Source organism: Cherax quadricarinatus, chromosome 20 (assembly GCF_038502225.1).
Source record: "Cherax quadricarinatus isolate ZL_2023a chromosome 20, ASM3850222v1, whole genome shotgun sequence".
Classification (NCBI taxonomy): Eukaryota; Metazoa; Arthropoda; class Malacostraca; order Decapoda; family Parastacidae; genus Cherax; species Cherax quadricarinatus.
In genome coordinates this window covers 42,597,771-42,620,333 of record NC_091311.1, presented here as the reverse complement: position 1 = coordinate 42,620,333, position 22,563 = coordinate 42,597,771, and the positions used below count along the sequence as shown (strand labels likewise).

The 22,563-nt window shown below is 41.0% G+C and overlaps 1 long non-coding RNA gene across 1 annotated transcript in view; it reads right to left on the bottom strand.

Moving 5' to 3' along the window:
• LOC128700799 (uncharacterized) overlaps positions 1-20,941 on the bottom strand; it is a 52,551-nt gene extending 31,610 nt beyond the window's left edge. Inside the window, exons 1-5 of the long non-coding RNA XR_011392233.1 lie at positions 20,325-20,941; positions 19,467-19,524; positions 9,317-9,990; positions 6,377-6,429; positions 3,821-4,572 (exon numbers count right to left, since the gene is read on the bottom strand). This is a non-coding gene — a long non-coding RNA (uncharacterized lncRNA). The remainder of the gene's footprint in view (positions 1-3,820; positions 4,573-6,376; positions 6,430-9,316; positions 9,991-19,466; positions 19,525-20,324) is intronic.
• Positions 20,942-22,563: the final 1,622 nt, after the last annotated feature.

Sequence of the window (22,563 nt, the reverse complement as noted above, 5' to 3'; positions counted from 1 at the left end):
GTGCATCAAAGTAGGGTGGAGCAAACAATTATCAAAAATTCCTAAAGGACAGATGAAATTGCAAAATGCAGGTTAAATGTAAGGAGAAGGTACATTAACGAATGTATTAGGAGTATATGGAGGAAGAGTAATAAATGGGGGGGGGGAGGGATGGGGAGAACAAATATATTAGCCTCACTAATATCCATAACTTTTATAATTGGAAGGGTAATGAAGGTCATGAAAGTGGACAAAATAAGATTGGTCATTTCAATCTTGCAAAGACGGAGCATTTGCCCTAGTATAGTATTATTAATAGTATAATAAATTTAACTGCTAAACCTGTAAGGGCCATACAACACACCTTTGCATATAGGCTCTTAACATGGAGAAGACTGGGAAGCCATGAGACAAACATAACCCTTGGTGATGAATGAGATCAAAGTTAAGAGCAGTGCAGGGGGCTAAAGCATATAATTGTATCAGTAATCTAGCTTACATGAGAATTGAATATAGGCAAAGCAGGGCTCATCTATCAGCTCCCCATGAAAAATGGACTACAGTTTTAAGGAGGTTCAGGCAACTATGACAGACAGCTTTTAGAAAGGTGATACACACCATTAAGGACTTGCAAACATCAAAAAGACGAAGAAATCTGATCATATCTTGTTTAGGGATATGACAACCCTGAAGGCATAGAATGATAAGTCAAGAAGTAAAACTAGTAACTACTTACACTATGAACTACCACCACCAGTAAGAGGCTGGACAACCAATCCTAATATATAAAATGTTAAATTAAACCTTTCTGGTCACAACAAATACAAACATTTCTTTACTATAGTTTATCAACTTCAGAGAATAACTTTAATATCAAGGGTTAATTTCAGTTTAGAAACAGTTTATTTAATTTTACCACATTAATTTGTCTAAGTTGCAGTTTCCAAGCCAATGAAAGACCTGAAATAATTTTATCAGCATTATTAGCCCACTGCATGAATGCTGAAGTGGGAGAAACGGCTGTACAGGGCATGGTAGGAACATTTGGGGTGCTAGGGGGTAAATGATAAAAGCCTTTGATTGAACTTTGTATATAAAGAGGTTTAGTAATAGGTAATATGCATTTTAAGAAAAAAAGGATAGGTATATGAGATATGATATAGGGCAAAATGACAGTAGTTTGCTGGACTATGTATTGGTAGATAAAAGGCTGATGGGTACACTTCAGGATGTGCATGTTTAGAGGGGGCAACAAATATATCAGACCATTTAGTTGTAGCTACAGTGAAAGTAAAAGGTAGAAGAGGTACAAGGAGAATGGTATCAGAAAGGAAGAGGCACAAGTTTATAAACTAAGAGAGGGCAGTTAGGGTAAGATACAACTAACTATTGGTAGAAAGATGGGCTAGTGAGAATATAGGCAATGAGGTTGAAGATGTATGGGGTAGGTTTAAAAATGCAGTGTTAGCCTGCTCAGCCGAAGTTTGTACATATAGGAGGGAAGAGGAGCAATTTGTGGAACGAAGAAGCAGAGAGTAGTGAGAAAAAGTTTGCATATGAGAGGTTTTTACAAAGTAGAAGTGATATAAGGAGGTAGGAGTATATGGAGAAAGAAAGAGGTTAAGAGTGGTGAAGAAATGCACAAAGAACAAGCATGGGAGAAATGCTGCCATCAAATTTTGCCGAGAATAAAAAGTTTAAGTGAAATTATTAAGTTGAAAAAGCCTAGGAAATGAATGGATTTGACAGTTAAAAATAGAAGAGTTATTAGACAGAACTGGAGATATTAGGAAGATGGAGGTAATATTTTGAGGAACTTTACCCTTAAACTGTCCAAACGTAGATCTACGTTCACGTGTGTAGCGCTCCGAATGTAGATTTTTTTTTTTTTTTTTTTTTTTTTACACGCTTTCAAATGGAGAAAATAAAGGTTGGAGCACTACGCATGTGAACGTAGATCTACGTTTGGACAAGTTAACTGTTAAATGTTGATGAAGATAGAGGTGTGATTTTGCACATTGGCCAGGTAGGTACAGCATCTTTTAGGAGTGAGGAAGAGCCAGATGTGTGTTGGGAAGGTGCATGAGGCTATGGGTAGAATGAAAGAGGATAAAGCAGCTGGGATTAAATGGGATCATGACAAATATTTGTTAAAAGCAGGTGGGGATATTATACATGTAGTTTTGGAGTGAATGGTGCTTTTATATTTAATAAATATATGAGCCAGAAGGTACCTAGGGATTGGCAGAGCATGCATAGTTCCTTTGTGTAAAGGCAAAGGGGGCAAAAGACAGTAGGAAGCATAGAAGAAACCTGCTGAGTATACCTGGTAAAGTGTATGGTAGTTACTATTGAAAGAATTAAGAGTAAGGAGAACAGGACTGCAGATGAACAATGAGACTAGGAAGGGAAGGGGATGTGTAGACCAGGTTCTTACAGTGAAACATACAAGTGAACAGTACTTAGATAAGGGTAGAGGTTTTTGTTGCATTTATAAATTTGAAAAAGGCATATGATAGGGAGGACAGGAGAGCAATGTGACAGATGTTGTAAGTGTATGGAATAGGTGGTATGCTAATGAAAGCAGTTAAGGCTTTTATAAAGACAGTGAGGCTCAGGTTAGGGTATGTTGGAGGGAGTATTTCCTAGTAAAAGTAGGCCTTAGACAGGAATAAGTTATGCTACCACGGTTGTTCAATATATTACAGATGGGGTTGTAAGAGAAGTGAATGCTCACATTTTAGCAAGAGATGTGGGATTAAAAGATACAGAATCTAACACAAAATGTTGCTTTTTGCTGAACGAGACTGTGCTTTCTGGGAGGTTCTGAAGAGAAGTTGCAGAGGTTGGTGGATGAGTTTGGAAATTAAAAGTGGAAAGAAGAAAGAACAAGTTGATGAAGATAAAATTTAGGTAACGAAGATTAGATATCAGACTGGAGGGAGAGATTATGGAGGAAGTAAAAGTTTTCAGATATTCGGGAATGGACTTGTCAGCAAATGGGTCTATGAAAGAGGCGAACCACAGAAATGACAAGATAAAAAAGGCAAGTGGGGCACCGAGGAGTCTGTGGAGACTGCTATCAATGGAAGCAAAGAAGGGAATGTAAGTATAATGGCAGCAACACACACACAGGTGGTGAATGTTGCAACAAGAAGGCAATGGAGATGTCATGTCTGAGGGCAATGTGTGGTGTGAATATTATGCAGAGAATTCATAGCTTGGAGATTAGGGGGTGATGCAGAGTTTCTAAAAGTATTATCCAGAGGACTGAGGAGAGGTTGTTGAGATGGCTCAGACATTAACAGAGGATGGAACAAACTAAAGAGTAACTTAAAGGGTATACAAATCTGCAGTGGAAGGAAGGCAAGGGAGGGGTCATCCCAGAAAGGGTAGGTAAGAGGGGGTAAAGGACGTTTTTTTATGTGAGGTTGTTATAGTGAGTGAGCATGTTATAGTGTGTGGAGGCAAATGGCTTTTATGACTAAGTGCTGTTGGAGTGTGAGCCAAGTAACATATGAAGGGATTCAGGGAAACCGGTTAGCTGAACTAGTCCTGGAGTGTGTGTGTCATTAATTTCAATCAGTAATTCCATTATCTAATCCTGGAGGTGAGAAGTACAATGCCTTCACTCTGAAGAAGGGGTTTAGATATGTTGCATTTTTTTTTTTAACTTAAGTGTCAACACGCCTCTGGCAAGACAGTGATGGAGTGATGAAAGTGTTTCTTCTTTTTCAGATCACCATGTGTTGGTGGGAAATGGCCGATGTATTAATAAAAGAAAATTCTTAAAATACTCAATAGATGTCTTTAAACAAAAATATTACAGTAAAATACTTACTACAGTGAAGTAGAACTACTGGAAAGAAATTTTTGAAGCCTGAACAGCATGAAAAACACTGATCAGCTACGCTAACTGCAATGGAAGAAAAAAAAAGGTATTAAATGCAGTCCTTGATGTGCTAACTTTTACTGGATAAAAATCTAACCGCTCAGCTCTCATAATCAATGCACATTTGGTATCCCATCCCAGTTTTTGATTGATCAAGGGACTCAGCAGTACAGAATAGTCTGAATTGAGTTATGACAAAGTCACCTTGCTCATCACACTTAACTAAGCTGGACACAAGATCCTTCCAACCAAGACTGGGAATCATCTCAACCTGTTAAAATTTTAACAGATTTCCTTGACTTACTCCTAGCCAGGTATCAGATGATTTCTGGTGTTCTGCTCCTCCTCTCGAAGGTTGCCCATCTAGAGCATATCTGTCCCTTCTCTCAGACCTTCCCAGGGGTGACAGCAATGTCTGTTGTCCCCCTAGAGCAAGCTTGTGCTGCATCATCACCAAAAATCACCATAAACTGGGACAACCTTAGCAATAGTTTCTGTCATCATAGCTTTTATTTTCCCTAGAGACTGTGGACGTGACTAAAAAAAAATATTTGCACTTGCCTTATGTGCTAAGACAAGTTGTCAAATCCTGGCTGTGTTCAGTCCTTATACTGGATCTTCCTGCAGTATATGTAACCACCTTGAAAAGCAGCTGAGAAGGGTAATGGCAAGTGTTTTTTTTTTTTTTTGTTGTGTTGATCCTGTTAGGAAATAAAAATTATTATTTACAAAACAATTTGTTAAACATTATGTAGTATTTAACCCTACCAGTGGCTGTCACTTAGAACTACATCATTGAGGCCACAAGGTCAGCTCACAATCAGATAAGCAGTGAGTGTTAAATTTAGCCCTAGATATGAGAGAACGGATAGTGCAGTATATGCAGTTTAGAGAAAATCCTGCCCCATGCAGTACGTGATGAGAAAAGCAAAACTGACCATGTTCAAGGTTTAAATCAGTTAATATGTTTTCTCCTAAGGCTTTACTGCCCCTTTTCATGGTATTATGTGATAGAATGGAAGACTTACTATAGCCTCTTCTCACTTAATGACATACTCGTTCACCAACAACTGACTTACAGCGGGCTCTCTGACCAGTATGCATACCTAAATAATGTGTATTAGGGCTCAATTCCTCTATTCTGTTTGTTACAATATACAGTACACTATTGTATAAACATGTACTAAAAATGTTATAAATGGTGCAAGGGTGACATTAAAGCAATATCAAAGATGGTTGACAAACCCAATACCATTATAAGTATGCTTCTCGGTTAGCGATGAATTTGTTACCGACACGGTATCAGGAATGGAACTCCATCTGTAAGTGAGGAAAAGCGGTACTCAAATAGATGATTTTGGTTGACTTCAGATGGAAGTAGCTTGAAACTGAACTTAAGGTACCTGATAAAATATTTTTTTTCCAATTTTACTAAGTATGGATAAGCTCCTTCCCCTACACCACCACAATCTGTTTTATAGGTTTTAAAGAGACTGCTTCAATTATTGGGACACCTAACCATGGCCAATCATTCCTGGTTATATTTATCTGAAAAATACAGTACATCTTCCATTTTTGTGTAATGTGGGAGAGCCCTTGAGATGTGAATAATGTACCTAGGCAATATTTTACTTCCAGGAATGTCCACAAATTACCAATCTCTATGCACCCTATAGGGTAGTTGAAATAGCTGACTGAGCAATTTCTTGTACCCATCAACAGAATAGTAGGAATACTAGCGAAACAGCCAAGAATTTAGTCGACTGGAGCAATGGAATTTACATAAAATGGGACTCGGTGAAATCACCAATGTGTAAATTGCACCGAGAACGTTAACTATGCGCCAGCGTAATTCCTCAAGTTTCCCATCAAATTTTGTACTTTTGGTGTGATCTTCAGAAAGATTTTCTACCATTACAAAAAAATAAATGGACAAATATTAATTTCAGGGGTTTGGAGAGTGGAAGGGTTAAAATAGTGACAAACCGTACATGAGACTGCAGTATCAGATGTAATTTCCATCAAGATATCATGTGATAAGGGAAGACAGAAAATGGGAGGATATCTCACAAGGATACAGGAAATGAGAAGATATTTCAAGGATACAGGAAATGAGAGGATATTTCAAGGATACAGGAAATGAGAGGATATTTCAAGGATACAGGAAATGAGAGGATATTTCAAGGATACAGGAAATGAGAGGATATTTCAAGGATACAGGAAATAGGGGAAGTAGAGGATCAGAACTGCCCATCATGAGAAAAATTCTTACACATGATCTATTGTTCAAAAAGATATTAATGACATTTTCCTAATAAGTATTGTTTAGTAGGAATTTTTTTATTAATAAAAATATATGTATTCAGTTTCCAAAAACATACTATTCCAGTTTGGAAGAATAATGAAACAAGTAATGATGTTCCAAGACATTCATATTCCTCTATGAATACTTTTCATCTTTCAAGTATTAAAACTAAAATTATAAGAACTACAGTATATACTAACTGGTAAATATTCATCAAGACGTTCATCTCCGGACAGGATTACACCAATATTTCCTGATGGGTAAAGCAAAAATCCATAAATAAAATATTTTTCCTAAAGAACAGAAATGTGTGTAATATACCTCAGTTGGTGATGCATGTAAAGAAAATCATGAATTTTCATACTGCATAGTTAAAAAATCATCATAAAGTTCTACTTTTTTTTTTATACACATTTTGTAAATAGAAGCAGCACCATAATGGATAAGAGACTGATAATACAAATACATTCCTGAAAAATAGTAACTTTACTTCCATAAATTAATGAGATACTTTACAATATGTAAACTATTTTGTGTAACTATTGTAAAAACTAACATATTTCAGATCAAACAGACAAAATATATTTAGAAAATGGCAGTAGTCCATTCAATCCTGAATTGTTCATTATGAGCAGTTGGGCAGATAGATTTCAGATTTAACTGACTAGGCCTGTTAAATTAAGAAATGACTGCTGGTGCGTAATTGTTACAATCACAGAAAAACAGACAACTGCCTCTAAGTGGAAACCAACTTTTCCCTATCAATCAGTTAACCCTTTCACCTCTCCTACATAAGCTACATTATAGATACTGGCATCCCTTGTGTAGATCTGTTGTTACCACAGAGCCTTCACACTGCTCTCAAGCAGTAAATTTTGATGTAGATATAAGGGAACAAGTATGTAATGGCATAAGCACAGCATAAAAAAAATATTGCGCCATGTAGTGCACGACGGGGAAAACATATCTCGGACCATGAATTTAGTTTAAAATAGGAACTGAAGGTTTCTAGTGTGATTTTAACGTTTTATTGGCTATTTCTCGGTACCACTTGATAGAGTGGAAGACATACGCGTGACAATTTTGGTCTGTTTCAGGGCTAGTAGTAGTTCGGAAAGAGTTTAAAGTAGTGGATATGTTAGATTCTTGGCAATTTTCCTGAGCAAGGTTCAGGGGGCTCCCCCTATACCTTCGCTGGTGTTTAAAAGGTCTGCTTTCATTACTATGATGTGCTAAACTATGGATTGAAAATGAACAGCAAATGTTCCCTAGGAAAGGCCTGGAGATGTGATTCATGAACAAAGGCTAGATTGCTTTGGTGGCTGGATTGCATAGTGTATCTGACTTTTTAAATCATAATTTTTTGAATTATGTAAAATTAGCCAAAGTTTGGCCTTCTGTACACTTCTGTACTTATAGGCAATTTCTTATACTCAATTGACAGGCTGGAAGACATACTAGCAAAATAACTTAAATATTTGGTCAATTTGAGCAATGGAAATGTCAGCAAAATTTCCACTGTGTAAATTGCACTAACAATGCTAACTTTGCACCTTCATAATTCTGTAAACTTTACATCAAATTTCACTTTTGGCGTCATTGCCTTCAGAAAAAAGATTCCCTACTAACTCCAATTTTTTTCTTTTTTTTCTTTAAGTGTACACAGCAACATTAATTTTGGGGGTCTGGACAGTGAAAGGGTTAAGAATTGTGATATTGGTCTGATTAACAGGAAAATGTTCCTCCAATTAAGTAAAAGAAAATGGATTTCTGAAACTGAGCACTCGAGCTCTTCACATGCTGCCACCAGGCTAAGGTGACCGAGTACTGCAGTTGCAACTAGTAACTTACAAACTATGAACTAGTACTGGTTACAAGGAATGAAAATCAAACCTAATACAAAATATTAAACTTTTTTGCTCACACTTATCCATTTTACTAATTATCTATTAACAACTTCCAGAAAATGTTTAATATCAGGGGTTAATTTCAGTTTAAAAACTGACTCGGGTTTAATTTTTTACTACAGTAATTTACCTCAGTAGCAGTTTCCAATCCTATTATAGTGAAATAATTTTATCAGCATTTCTAAAAATACAAAACAGAAGTCTTTGAATAGTAAAAATATTACAGTAAAATACATAAATAAGCTGCACATAGATGAGTGAAGCTATGACGTTTTGGTCCAACTTGGACTATCAACAAGTCACACTAACACGTGAAGGTGAGGGAGCCAGTATATATTGGAGAGGAAAGATGGGACAAATGGAAAGTATAGTAGTAGAGGTAATGCTGGTAGTGGTAGCAGTAAGCAGGGGGAGTAGTGGTAGACAGAAAGGGGAGGGAAGCAGCAGCAGATGTAGTAGGGGTGGTGGTAGTCTAACGACAAGAAAAAGGAGCATTGCAGGAGAGCTAATGACCCACAAGGGTGGGACCAAAAAATGTGAAAAAACTAAAGGGCAGAACACACCATGGCAGAAGAAAGGAAGAAAGAAAAAACAGGAAAGGAGACAAGATATGGAGAGGAGAAGAAAAGCCCCAAGGAAGTCGCGCGTGTTCTGAAGTTTGGAGCATTTGACAGTCTAATGAGAAAAGAAGGTATCTAGAGAGAATGCCAGGACTAAGATTCATATTAGGAAAGTTATGTACAAGGGATGCTTCAAGAGTGTGTTTGAAGGCTAGAAAGTTTTAGCAGAGATCCAATCAAGAGGATCACTGATCTAACAGAAAAGAGTATTGCTGATGTCATCGAGTCTTAACACTTTTGTGCTGTGTGTTAGAAAGAGCGGGGCCAATTTCTCCAAACTATTGAACAGGACATGAAGCAAGAAATAGAGTAGACTCTGGAGGCATAAACAGCAGAAGAGATACGAACTAAATTACTGCAAAGGGTGAAAAGTAAGTTTGATGTCTAAAGAACAGAGTTGTTGAGATTATGAAGACTGGAAATACAGTAAAGACAGAATAGATTCCATAGAAGTTGGGTTTGGGAAAATATTTAGCACGTAAGAATGCGGAGTTTATGAAATCATAAGGATAGCAAAGAAGAGAAATTGTGACAAATGGAAATTTCTAAGTTATTTGTGTATTGTTCCATTCACAGTATTGTGCCTTTTTGTTCTTTACAGTAAAATACTTACTATACTGAAGTAGGAAGTAAGTCTTTGAAGCCCAAACTGCATGCAAAAGTGATCAGCTACACTAACTGTAATGGAAGAATAAAAAATAGGTATTAAATGCTGTCCTCAATGTGCCAATTTTCACTAGAAAAAAATCTAACCGCTCAGCTCTCATAATCAATGCACATTTGGTATCCCATCCCAGTATTAGATTGATCAAGGGACTCAGCAGCACAGAATAGTCTGAATTGAGTTATGACAAAAAAGGTCACCTTGCTCATCACACTTAACTAAGCTGGACACAAGATTCTTCCAACCAAAACTAGGAATCACCTCAACCTGTTAAAATTTCAACAGATTTCCTTGACTTATTCCTAGCCAGGTATCAGATGATTTCTGGTGTTCTGCTCCTCCTCTCGAAGGTTGCCCGTCTAGAGCATATCCGTCCCTTCTCTCAGACCTTCCCAGGGGTGACAGCAATGTCTGTTGTCCCCTAGAGCAAGCTTGTGCTGCATCATCACCAAAGATCACCATAAACTGGGCTAACCTTTGCAACAATTTTTGTCATCATAGCTTTATCCTTCATTATAGAATTTAGTGAATTTCAACAAAAATTTAAGAAAAATCAATCACACTTGCCTTAGTCATGCATCAATGTTTGATTCTTTGGTGTATGCCGATTTCTGAATGTAGACCTGGAAAAAAATTAAAATAATTAAGGTTAGAATACAGATTTCACAGAGTATAACAAGTATATATAAATGTGGATGTGAAGCAGAAGCAGACAGTGTCTTGAAACTGGCCCGGGCATCAGTTACCTATTAGGTTGGCTCATTAACTGCTGAGGGCCAGAGGTATGTTTTCACTGTTCAGCTAAGGTGCATTCATTTTTGTTTCAATGTTTGTGCAGAAGTTAAGATTTCATTATTTTTTTTTTTTTTTTTTTTTTTTTTTACCCAGCTCAAGTGACCCACCAGGCATTGTCCAAATGCCCAGCTGGCCTCTGGTGTGAGGCTAGGGTTGTGAATGTTACAAGGTTAGAGGCAGTGGAGATATGTCTGAGGACTGTGGTGTAAATATTATACAGAAAATCCATAGTATGGAGATTAGGTGGTGGTGTGGAGTTACTAAAGTGTTATTCAGAGGGCTGAGGAGGCTTGGACAATTAGAGGACTTGTGTGAGCAGTCGGGGTTGGTGCTAATACTGCCTACATTCCTCTTCCAACAGTTGTTGCTGTATGCAGCACTAGCACTGCCCATGGCCCACTACCCACACCAACTGAGGCATTATCAGCCTCATTATCACTGCCACCAGTGCTAGATTCGATGATGTACTACATCCGTTCAGACAGCAATAAGCACACTACCAGACATGTGGAGTGCTATATATATTGATGCTTCACAGGTGAATAATTTTCATCATTATCACTGAACTGATCAATTGCTAGGAAATCAATGTTCATATCTTTGTAATTACTACTAATATGTGCCTAATCCATGGAAGAATATGAACTTTTGCTTACAGTGGTACAGTGGACCCTCAGTTAACGATGCCACCGGATAGCGATAAAATCGGACACCAATGTGTTTTTGCAACAAAATATTGGCTTGGCTAAAGATAAAAAACTCGGTTAAGGTCATTCGTCCAGAACGTGTCCGCACGGCCTGAGCCACCCGGCCACTCCAGCGTGGCTAGTGTGCCATTGTTTACAAGCCACTGCGGACGATTCCATGCGTACATGCGATACATATTGTATTATTCCATTGTTTTCAGTGCTTGTAACTGCTAAATAAGCCACCATAGGGCCCAAAGAAAGTTTCTAGTGCCAGCCAGCCCTATGGTAAAGGGCTGAGGGAGAGGGGAGAATGTGCCTTTTTCAGTGATTCTGCAATATGTATGATGCTAAAGCAGCACTAATCTAAAAAGGCTATAGTGGCAGCCAGCAATGAAGTGTAGCATTAACTGAAGCAAGTTAAGTGATTAATCGATAGAAAAATGACAACATGAACCTAACAGGTTGAGTTGATTCCTAGTTTTAGTTGGAAGAATCTTTTGTCCAGCTTAGTTAAGTGTGATGAGCAAGGTGACCTTTTTTGTCATAACTCAATTCAGACTATTCTGTGCTGCTGAGTCCCTTGATCAATTTAATACTGGGATGGGATACCAAATGTGCATTGATTATGAGAGCTGAGCGGTTAGATTTTTATCTAGTGAGAATTGGCACATTGAGGACAGCATTTAATACCTTTTTTCTTTTTCTTCCATTACAGTTAGTGTAGCTGATTAATTTTGTTGGAATTATGTAGGGCTACTGACACTACCACCATCTCTACTGCCTCTGTTGCTGCCTCCACCACCACCATGTACAGCTTATGCTCTCAGTGACCCTTATACACCTAACAACAACACAGCAACACTCATGACATAATGACATTTTATTCATTCTAGAGTATATGTCATGTTTCTATGTTATTAATATTGTTTATTATGGCATATTAGATGAGTTGTGCTAGATAAATAAGCCACAGCTGATATCAGTGTCACATTGAAGGACTATCTTGTGTCTCCCAACACAATTCCTAAAATACGCCAGAAACAGACCTCTGGAAAACTTTTTTGAACAGGGGTCCAGTGGCTCTCAATTATTATTATAATCAAAAAGAAGCGCTAAGCCACAAGGGCTATACAGCGCTGCAGGGTAGGGAAGGAAGCAAGGGAATTGGATGGCAGAAGGGAGGGGGGATGATCAGCAGGTTACAGAAAACAGCGGGGCAGGGGATAGTACGGGGGTAGAGGGTAGCAAGAGATACAAGTAGAAAGGGCTGAAAGTATCAGAATTTGTGAAGTAAGTCAGTCGTTGTCAAAAAGTCAATGAGAGAGTCCGGATGAAAGGTGGGTCCATCAGCGAGAAGGGAAGGTAAAGAGAGAGCAGCGGGGCGAAGACGACGACAGAGGTAAATTCTGCGTGCTCGTTGATAAAGTGGGCAGTCCAACAGAATGTGGCTGACTGATAATGGAGCTTGGCAATTCTCACAGAGAGGAGCAAGACGCCTCTCCATGAGATATCCATGAGTAAGACGAGTATGGCCAATGCGAAGACGGGAGAGAGTAGTCTCCCAACCTCGACACTGGTGATAAGAAGACGGCCAGTAACCTATACTCGGTTTAATAGACTGAAGTTTGTTGCCGAGCATAGTAGACCAACGTTGTTGCCAACGGGTGTGAAGGTGGGAAGATATTACAGCAAAATAGTCCGTACATGGAATACCTCTATAAGAAACTGGTAGGTCATGTACTGCTGACCGCGCAGCAGTGTCTGCCTGTTCATTGCCCTGTACGTCAACATGACCAGGGACCCAACAAAAAACAATATCTTTATGCTTAGTAAAGATGCGGCGTAGCCAAAGTTGGATACGGAGGACTAAGGGGTGAGGTGTATCAAATTTTTGTATAGCCTGTAAAGCACTAAGGGAGTCTGAGACAACCACAAATGATGACACAGGCATAGATGCAATACGGATAAGTGCTGTAAGGATGGCATATAATTCAGCAGTAAAAATACTAGCTGAAGATAGTAAATGCCCTTGTACGACGCTGTCCGGAAACACTGCTGCGAATCCTACGCCGTCAGAAGACTTAGAGCCATCTGTGTACACAGCAATGGCATGAGAATGAGAGTGAAAGTGGTCAAGAAAAAGAGAGCGGGAAGCGACCGTAGACAGTTGGGCTTTCGAGCAAGGGAGGGAGAAAGAACAGACTCGAACAGCTGGAACTTCCCAGGGGGGTAGGGAAAAGTGAGATGCTACATGTACATAGAAAGGTGGTAGTTGAAGAGAAGACAAGAGCGAATGAAGGCGAAGAGAGAAGGGACGGAGTAAGCAGGGGCGGCGAACAAATAAAGAATGTCTACTAATATCAGTGACCATTCTATAAATGAAAGGATTGCGGAGATCATGAGAGCGTACATAGTAGCGCAGGCAATGGGCATCACGGCGATCGGATAAGGATGGAACGTTCGCTTCTGCATAGAGGCTTTCGACAGGGGAAGAGCGAAAAGCACCAAGGCATAAACGTAATCCTTGGTGATGAATGGGGTTAAGGCTAGAGAGAGTAGCAGGAGATGCCGCTGAATAGATCTGGTCACCATAATCAAGTTTCGATAAAATAAGGGTGGAATGTAGGTGAAGGAGGGTTCGACGATCAGCTCCCCACGAAAGATGAGCAAGGGTTTTAAGAAGGTTCAGCCGGCTGTGACAAGTTGCCTTCAGAGAGGTAATGTGAGGTTTCCAGGATAACCTACGATCAAAGAGGAGGCCCAGAAACTTGACTGTATCACGTTCAGGGATACGTGAGCCATAGAGGTACAAAGGATGATCGGAGATGACAGAGCGTCTAGTGAAAGTGATTTGGTGGGTTTTAGTGCTGGAAAATTTAAACCCATGTGTGGTGGCCCAATTGGAAACACGGCGACTGCATGCTGGAGAGAAACTGTAAGGAGGTGACAGTCAGCGCCTGCACAGGCAATAGCGAAGTCATCAACATAGAGTGATGACCAAATATTTGATGGAAGACTAGAGGCCAAATCATTAATAGCAAGGAGAAAAAGTGTTGTGCTCAGAACACATCCCTGGGGGACACCTTCAGCTTGGATAAAGTCCGGGGAGAGCACATTATTAACCCGAACACGGAAATGCCTGTCAGTTAAAAAGTTCTTAAGGAAGGATGGTAGATTGCCTCGAAGGCCTAAGGAGTGGGCTTGGGCTAAAATATTATACCTCCAAGTTGTGTCATATGCCTTCTCAAGGTCAAAAAATATGGCAATAACTGAGTGGTTATTTGCAAAGGCATTACGAACATACGTATCCAAGCGCAGTAAGGGGTCTATGGTAGAACGTCCCTTACGAAAGCCATATTGACGAGTGGAGAGACTGTTGTGTGTCTCTAAATACCACACTAAACGTCTATTTACTAGACGTTCCATTACTTTGCAAACTGCACTGGTAAGAGCAATGGGACGATAGTGGGAGGTTTCATGTCCCGTAGTGCCTGGTTTGCGGAAAGGGAGAACAATGGCGGATTTCCACAGCTGTGGAAGAACTCCTTGTGACCAAATAAGATTGTAAAGGCGTAATAGGACTGCAAGGGCTGACTGATGTAAATGTTGTAGCATACGAATATGAATGTCGTCGGGCCCAGCTGCCGATGATCGACAAGCTGAGAGTGTTGCCTCCAGTTCTTGAAGTGTAAAAGGCACATTATACTGTTCTTCTCTGAGAGAAGAAAAGTCCAAGGGTGCTAACTCTCTGGCAGACTTTGAGGAAAGAAATGAGGGGCATAGATGGAGTCCCTGAGAAATACGGACCAGATGATTGCCAATTTCATTGGCAACATCTAGTGGGTTTGCTATATCAACACCGGCAACCCGCAGAACAGGAGCCGGGTCAGGAGAATATTTACCACTCAGTTTTCGTACTTTTTTCCAGACTGCACTCATAGAGGAAGCAGAGGTGATGGTGGAGACAATCTCGCCAGCAAGTGCGTTTAGCGTCACGGATGACACGGCGAGCGATCGCACGCTTCTGTTTAAAATCAAGGAGTCGCTCTGTGGTTCTATTGTACCGGTACCTGCCCCATGCAGCGCGTTTCAAACGTACTGCACGAGCACAAGCAGGAGACCACCAAGGCACGCATTTCTGAGAATGCCTGCCCGAAGTTTGGGGTATAGAATGAGAAGCTGCGGTGAAAACGGAGGACGAGAAGAGGTGTAAAAGCTCATCGATGGAGGACGAAGAAGGAACCTCTTTAAAAACAGTCAGGTGTGAGTAAAGGTTCCAATTTGCCCGATTAAATTGCCAGCGTGGGGTGCGAAGAGGTGGCGAATATGAAGGGGAAGTAAGAATGATTGGGAAATGATCACTGTCATGTAAGTCCGGGAGAACAGACCAAGTAAAGTCTAATGCGGTGGAGGAAGAGCAAACTGAGAGATCGATGCAAGAGAGAGTATGAGTCCGAGGATCAAAATGGGTGTGAGTACCTGTATTTAAAACATGGAGGGGGTGGGTGGCAAGAAAAGCCTCTAACTGAATTCCTCGGGAATCACAGTGAGACCCTCCCCAGAGGAAATGGTGGGCATTAAAATCACCAAGTAACAGAATCGGTGGCGGTAATGACGAAACAAGGAAGGCAAAATCCGGAATAGATAATGCCCGAGAAGGAGAGAGATATAAAGAACAGAGCGTATACCACCTATGTAAGTGGATACGGGCTGCTGTGTAATGCAGCGAAGTATGAACAAATAGCTGATGGTACGGAATATCAGTGCGGAGAAGAAGGGCACTTTCATTAAAGGTCCCATCAGGAAAAGGATCTGAAGAATACAATAAATTATAGCCTGAGATGTGAGAAATAACAGCAGAGTGTAATTTTGGTTCTTGTAAGCAAACACCAACAGGGGCAAACTGGGAGAGTAACATCTGAAGCTCACCCCGATTACCCCTGAGGCCGCGTATATTCCACTGTAAAAAGGCCATGATTGGCAATGATAGAGATACTTGAAATCCGCAGGTAAGGGTTCCTACGGACTAGAAGGGTTAGAAAAGTCCACATGCGGAGGCAGTGGAAAATGTTCAAGCAGCGAAGGAACGGTGCGCTGTGAAGAAAGGAGTTGCGCAGATGGAGCAGAGGAGAGAGAAAGAGCGGAAGGTGGATCAGTGTCCATTGATGGTTTGGTCTCTGCAATATATTCAGAGATTGCTTCAAGTGTTTCGGAATTCAGAGATGTCGTATGGGAGACAATATTGGGAATGGTAGGGGGAGGATGAGTAAAGATTGGAACTGTATTGGACTGTACCAAGGTAGGGGGGGGCGAAAGGGTGGAGGGAACTGGAGAAGCGTGGCAGGGGACAGAAGAGACAGGAACCTGGGAGGTGGCAGAAGAGGAAGAAACTTGGGAGGGAACAGGGGAGGAAGGTACATTACGAGGAGGAGGGTGAACCTCTGCACTTGTAACTGAGCCAGTGAGAGGGAAAGAACTAGGGACAGAGACAGGGAGGGTAAAATGAGGAGGTGGAAGATGGGTAGGAGGTGTTACCGGACCTTTTTTTGACTTTTGAGAAGTAGAGGGACGATTGGGAAGAGGTGTCGTACGAGGTCTCGTCGATACTGAGGTTTGTAAGAGAGAACTCGAAGAAGCGAGATTAGACTGAGGCGTTGAAGTAGGGACGTCTGAGCCGAGGACAGCAAAAGGATTAGATACAGGAGTGATTATGGGAGAGGTAACCACAGAGGTGGGTGTAGAAGACGGGATACCAGAAGTGGGGGGACGTTTTGAAACACGGGAATAAGAAACACGTGGGAGTCTCCCTTGGAGGCGGAGATGAGAAACTGCCATGGCATAAGGGAGACCTTCTGTCTCTGAGGTAACGGATTTCCCGCTCGTTTAAATAGACCTGACAACGGCGAGAGTACGAAGGGTGAGCCTCATGACAGTTAAGGCAAGAGGGAGATCGATTGCAAGACGTATTAGAATGGTCATCGGCACCACAGACTGGGCATTCGGCGATAGATCTGCAATATTTCGCTGGATGGCCAAATCGCCAGCAATTTCTACACTGTTGTGGTGTAGGGATCACCTTTCGAACTTGTAACCGATGTCCTGCTATATAAACTGAGGATGGGAGTTCTCGGCTGTCAAAAGTTAAACGAGCCACAGTGCTAGGGTATCGTCTCCGCCCACGGGCAGGAAGAACGTAAGTGTCTACCTTGAGGATTGGGAGATCTTGGAGTTCCAGCTGTTCTAGAATGTCGGTGCCACATGTCTGGAAATTTTGTTGAACTATGGTATGGGGCAGAATAACGGTACCACTACAAGAATTGAGGGAATGATGTTTTTCAAGGGTGACAGGAACAGTATCTATATGGGAAAGACGAGAGAGCTCACGAGCCTGGGTAGCATTCTGTACGGTAATGATGCGCGTACCGCTCTTAAGAGCATGAAAAGAAATATCTTTACCAACATGGCGTAGGAGTGCCTTGCCAATACTATGGTCAGAAAGATAGGCAGTAGAGGAAGTTGGTCGTAAAGTGAAGAATTTAGTCCACTGTTCAGTCTGAAACTGAGCGTGGAAAGGTAGTGAAGGACGTGTCGATCGTTTCTGAGAAGAACGAGAAGGTGAAGGTGGAGAAGTATCATCAGCAGGTAATTGTCGTTGACGTTTAGGCGTGGGACCAGAGTTGGTCCGACGTGGAACGGGTCGGCGATTTGAAAATTGCCGCACCGTAGAGGGAGAGGCCGGAAGCATAGTCAGAGGAGAGCGAAGGTCTGATAAATCGAAGGAGTCAGTCGAGGCCTCAGTACCTGAAGCGGGTGAGGAAACAGCACCGGCAATAGGTACAGAGGCATGAGGAATGTCTGAAGAGTGGTCCAAAGACGAGGCGGGGTCAGAACGGGGTGCGGTATCAAGAAGGGGCCCGGGGGTACCAGGTTCATGGACTAGGGCTGCCATGGTTAGGTTACTTCTTTCTTTTTGTTTTTAAGAAAAAAAAAGAAAGAAGAAAAGAAAATAAAAATAAAAAAAAGAAAAAAAAAGGGGGGACCGGGGAGGGATAGTTCCTAGGAGGAATGAAAGGGCCAGAAATCTCCCTCCGCGCCCAAGAGGACTCGACACCGCTAGTAGCGCAGATGCAGCATGGAACCCGTGCCATACCCTACCCTTCATGCCAGTAAACCAGCAATCTGGGATAGCAACCTCACATCTGCCGAGCTACCTCGGTGGACAAAAGAGAGGGCGGCCGGATATCCGCCACAAAGCATACCTCCTTCAGCCACCACCCCCGGAATCCGAAAGGTGGCTTCCAGAGATACACCCGTCGCCCAAAAGACACCCAAAGCTACTCCGGGATACCGGAGAGGGATCGGGACATCCCTAGGCAATCCAGATTCCACGGCAAACTACGCCACCGCCAAGAAACCTCAACGGAATGGGATGGACCCCGGTGTCCTTTCCCCTACCTAGGAACTAGCGCGCCTGTGGGAGAAATCCCAAAGGACAAAAAGAGGAAGGGCAAAAGGGAGGAGTGGGGAGGAGGAGGAGGAAAGGAAAAAGGGGAGGATGGGGAGGATGGGATAGGGGAGGGGAGATTGGGGGGTAATTAGGTTCGGTCTGAGGAAGAAGACCGATAGGTCTAATTCCTCAGACCAAGAGCCTCTTCACCACGCCAAGGAGCCCCCCTTGAAGAGGAGTGGCTCTCAAGCTGGTCCTAGTGGCATTAAAAAACAGGAGGGAAGTAACCCAGGATAAGGACTGGGTACCTGAAGTCTTTATGGAGTGGGATTCCCCTTCGAAACAACTGTAAACCCCTCCATCCTCTCTCCCCTCCTCCTGTCTTCCATACATCACCATGTCTTCAATAAAGGTAAGTGTGATGTTATAACTGTTTTATTATTCATGCACCATTGTTTACTGTGTAGGGAAATGTATATTTCATGTAAAAAAATGATTTTGTTTAATACTTTTGGATGCCTGAAACGGATTAATTGGATTTCCATTATTTCTTATGGGGAAAATTAATTCGGATCATGATAATATCGGTTAAGGACAAGCTCTCTGGAATGGATTAATATCGTTAACTGAGGGTCCACTGTAGTGTGTTCTGAACCAACCAACCAACCCAGATGTGGATGACTAAGTCACTGAGGTTTACAACACTTTCCAGCACCTTGAGTGTCACTTTTGATTTCTAAGCATTCAAAACCAAAGAACTGATCCTCTTTTGTAATCCTCATCCTTTATGCTATCACTAGGGGTTAATCCATGCTGAATTAAGATCGGAGAGAGATGGTTTTCCCACAAAGTACTACAGCAACCCCAATTTTTTGTGTATTACTCAGACCATGCAGACCTGTTCTCTCATGGTTAGGTCTACCAGGCCTTGCCTGCCAAATTTGAGGATGTCAGAATTTGTGTAAATCTACTTGAGCAATGATCGTGCCAATAACAACTTGTGTGTAATCTATGGAATTCTTTTCGTAGACGTCTGGTCAGTTAACGAACCTGTTAAAATGTAAATTAAATGAAATACAATCTCACAGGGCACTTTTATAGGTCAATCAAAAGTCACCCTAAAAAACTGTGAACATTATGATTTTAAAGTACAACAAATTCAACTCACCAGTAAATATTACAGATGGAATACTAGAGTCAAGCCTGGATAAAAATTTCTCCATTGTCTGTAATAATAAAAATTTACAGTATTAGCAATACAACTGTCACCAAACACTGAGAAAGCATATAAGCCTCAGTTGGTAGTGCATGTTTGAATATTCATGAATTTTCATGAAAATTTTTTATTTCATCATTTAAAAAATAATTGTATAATAGAGAAAAGAGCACAAATGTGATTTAAGCATCCAGGAAGTGCATGTTAACATGAGCTCAGAGTGGAGTAAGGAAATTTTTTTTGATAGATGTTCTGTTGGAGTGCAAGCAAGATACAGTACTATTTATTAAAATTCAAGAAAAAAGTTATTCAGAGGTTATTGGAGGTGGAAAGTACAGTACCTGCACTCAAAGATAAGAAAGGAGCATTGCAGGCCTACTGGTTCAACCTAGGCAGATTCAACTCGCATCCACTAGTATACTTGTCTAACGGGTTTTTAAAGCTGTCCAAAGTTGTCACTTCAATGAATAGTTGGGAATGGGAGGGAATTTTGCAGTTCCAAGGGTTATTTGATCTGGTATGTCTGCACTTCTGGCAACCCCCCCCCCCCTCCCACACAAAACTCATTTTTTTTATTTACTGATTATCCACAAAGTTACATCTTAAATTCAATTAAATCAAATCAATTTTATTAATGCAAAGTGGCTAAGCAGAAAAAACTAGAGCCTTGTAAAGGAACAATCTTTGATAAAAGCCAATCTATGGATCCACTGGACAAACAGGATTGTAGTTGCCAAAACTAGAAATCAGCAACATAACTATTGTAGTTCAAAATCGTTTTGTCTGCACAAAAGGCTTTTTCAATCATACCTGGTTTAATTTATTGAAATCTGTTTGTGGAAGTAGTTCAATCATCACCCATCTTCTGGTGTAGACGTTGGTGGCCTGGTCACCAAGTACCTTGATCAACATCAACATAACCTCCAGGTTAGTAAATTTCTTTCTTGTACGAGTTTGCTGTTGACAAAATGTTTTAAATGTGAATTTGTGATTTAGCTTAGAAATTTCGCAAGAATGTCTGCTAGTCTACTGAGGTGTTCCCAATGCCAGATGTAATGGGTTTTAATGGAACATAGTATACAACTAAAGAATAAAAAGGCACAATACTGTGACCAGAACAGTATGCAAATAACCTGCACATAAAGAGTGAGGAGCTATGGCCACGTTTTGGTCCGACTTGGACCATTTGCAAAGTAACACTAACAGAAAAGAGTGAGGAAGCCAGTATACACGTATATAGGCGAGCAGAGCAAGGGACAGGAACATGAGAAAAAAGAGGTAGTAGTGGTAGGTAGGTAGTGGAAGTAGAAGAAACAGTGGTAGTGTGAAAGTAGGGATAGTAGTTAAATAGCAAAACAGAGAAGAAAGGGGAAGTGAAGAGTGAAGTGAGGCCTACTGTGTTGTCAGTAACTTTTTTCTTGTCCTTAGACTGACCCCATTTCTACCTAAGTCTTCTCAACCCCCCCCCCCTCCATTCCTCTATTACTACTACATTTGCTTTTGCCTCCCTCCTTCACTTCCCCTTCTCTCTTTTGCCACTAAACTACTCCATACTTTCTACCACCACTATACTACCTACCAATCACTACTTCCTCTTCTCTCTCTTGTTCCCATCCCTTTTCCCACTCACCTAAATAAACCGGCTTCCTCATTCTTTTTTGTTAGTGTGACTTTGTAAATGATCAAAGTCGGACTGAACGTAGCTGTAAGCTCCTCTCTCCTATGTGCAGGTTAATTGTGTATAGTACACGACTTTTATACATGAGAGACTTTGTATGTACCGGCTAGTGGATTATCTTTTTTCAAAAGGTAGCTTTGTTTTAATTTTGGTTAATCATTTTGCCTGGTGTAGTACTTGACAACAATGAGATCTAGTACCTCACAGAAAATAACACTTATTGTCAAATTACCTACATACACCCGTTAGTCCGTGGTATCAAGCATGTAATTACTGTACATCTGAACATAGACATGGCTGCAAATTTACTACACAAAATACAGTGATAAGCAAAGCTTAATCAAAAATAGAAAATGTGCATCCTTGTTGGAAAAAAAAAAAAGGATAACTATCAGTATGAGAATTAAACCATACCCCGGCCGGGATTGAACCCGCGGTCAGAGTCTCAAAACTCCAGCCAGTCGCGTTAGCCACTAGACCAGCTAGCCACAATAAGATTCGTCCAACTAGGTATATTTCTACACCATAGGAAGGTTAGCACAGGCACCACTGTGACCACAAATGCAAGTTTTTACAGACGAATCTCCAGCTAGCGTGGCCGTGACAAACTCTAGCTCAAGTCCCTTCACTGCCGTCAACATGACTCACGAAATCGTAATGACACGATTGCAAACAAACCATACCCCGGCCATGGTTTGTTAGCAATCGTGTCATTACGATTTCGTGAGTCATGTTGACGGCAGTGAAGGGACTTGAGCTAGAGTTCGTCACGGCCACACTAGCGGGAGATTCGTCTGTAAAAACTTGCATTTGTGGTCACAGTGGTGTAGAAATATACCTAGTTCGACGAATCTTATTGTGGCTAGCTGGTCTAGTGACTAACGCGACGGGCTGGAGTTTTGAGACTCTCTGACCGCGGGTTCAATCCCGGCCGGGGTATGGCTTGTTTGCAATCGTGTCATTACAATTTCGTGAGTCAGTATGAGAATTATTATTGGTGAAAAACACCTTAACCCTTTCTGTCACAATCCCCAAAATTAGAAATGCTGTCAAGGTAACTTAAAAAAAAATCAAATGTTAAGAATCTTTTTCTAAAGGTAATAACACTATGAAAATTGTAGGCATGAAGTTGGCAGTCTGAGCGCAATTTACACAACGACACTCGTCCACTCGAGGTTACTTTAGACCAATTCCATTCCTGAAATTATGAAATTACTGGATATTTTGCTAGTCTCGCCTGTGTTAGCGAGTGCAAGAATTTGGCAATATGACCAATATTCAACATATTCTAATTAAAAACAAAATAAATGCAGTAGGCATTCCAGGAACTAAAGCAACATTTCCTTTGCCCATTAATAAAATCTTGAGGCC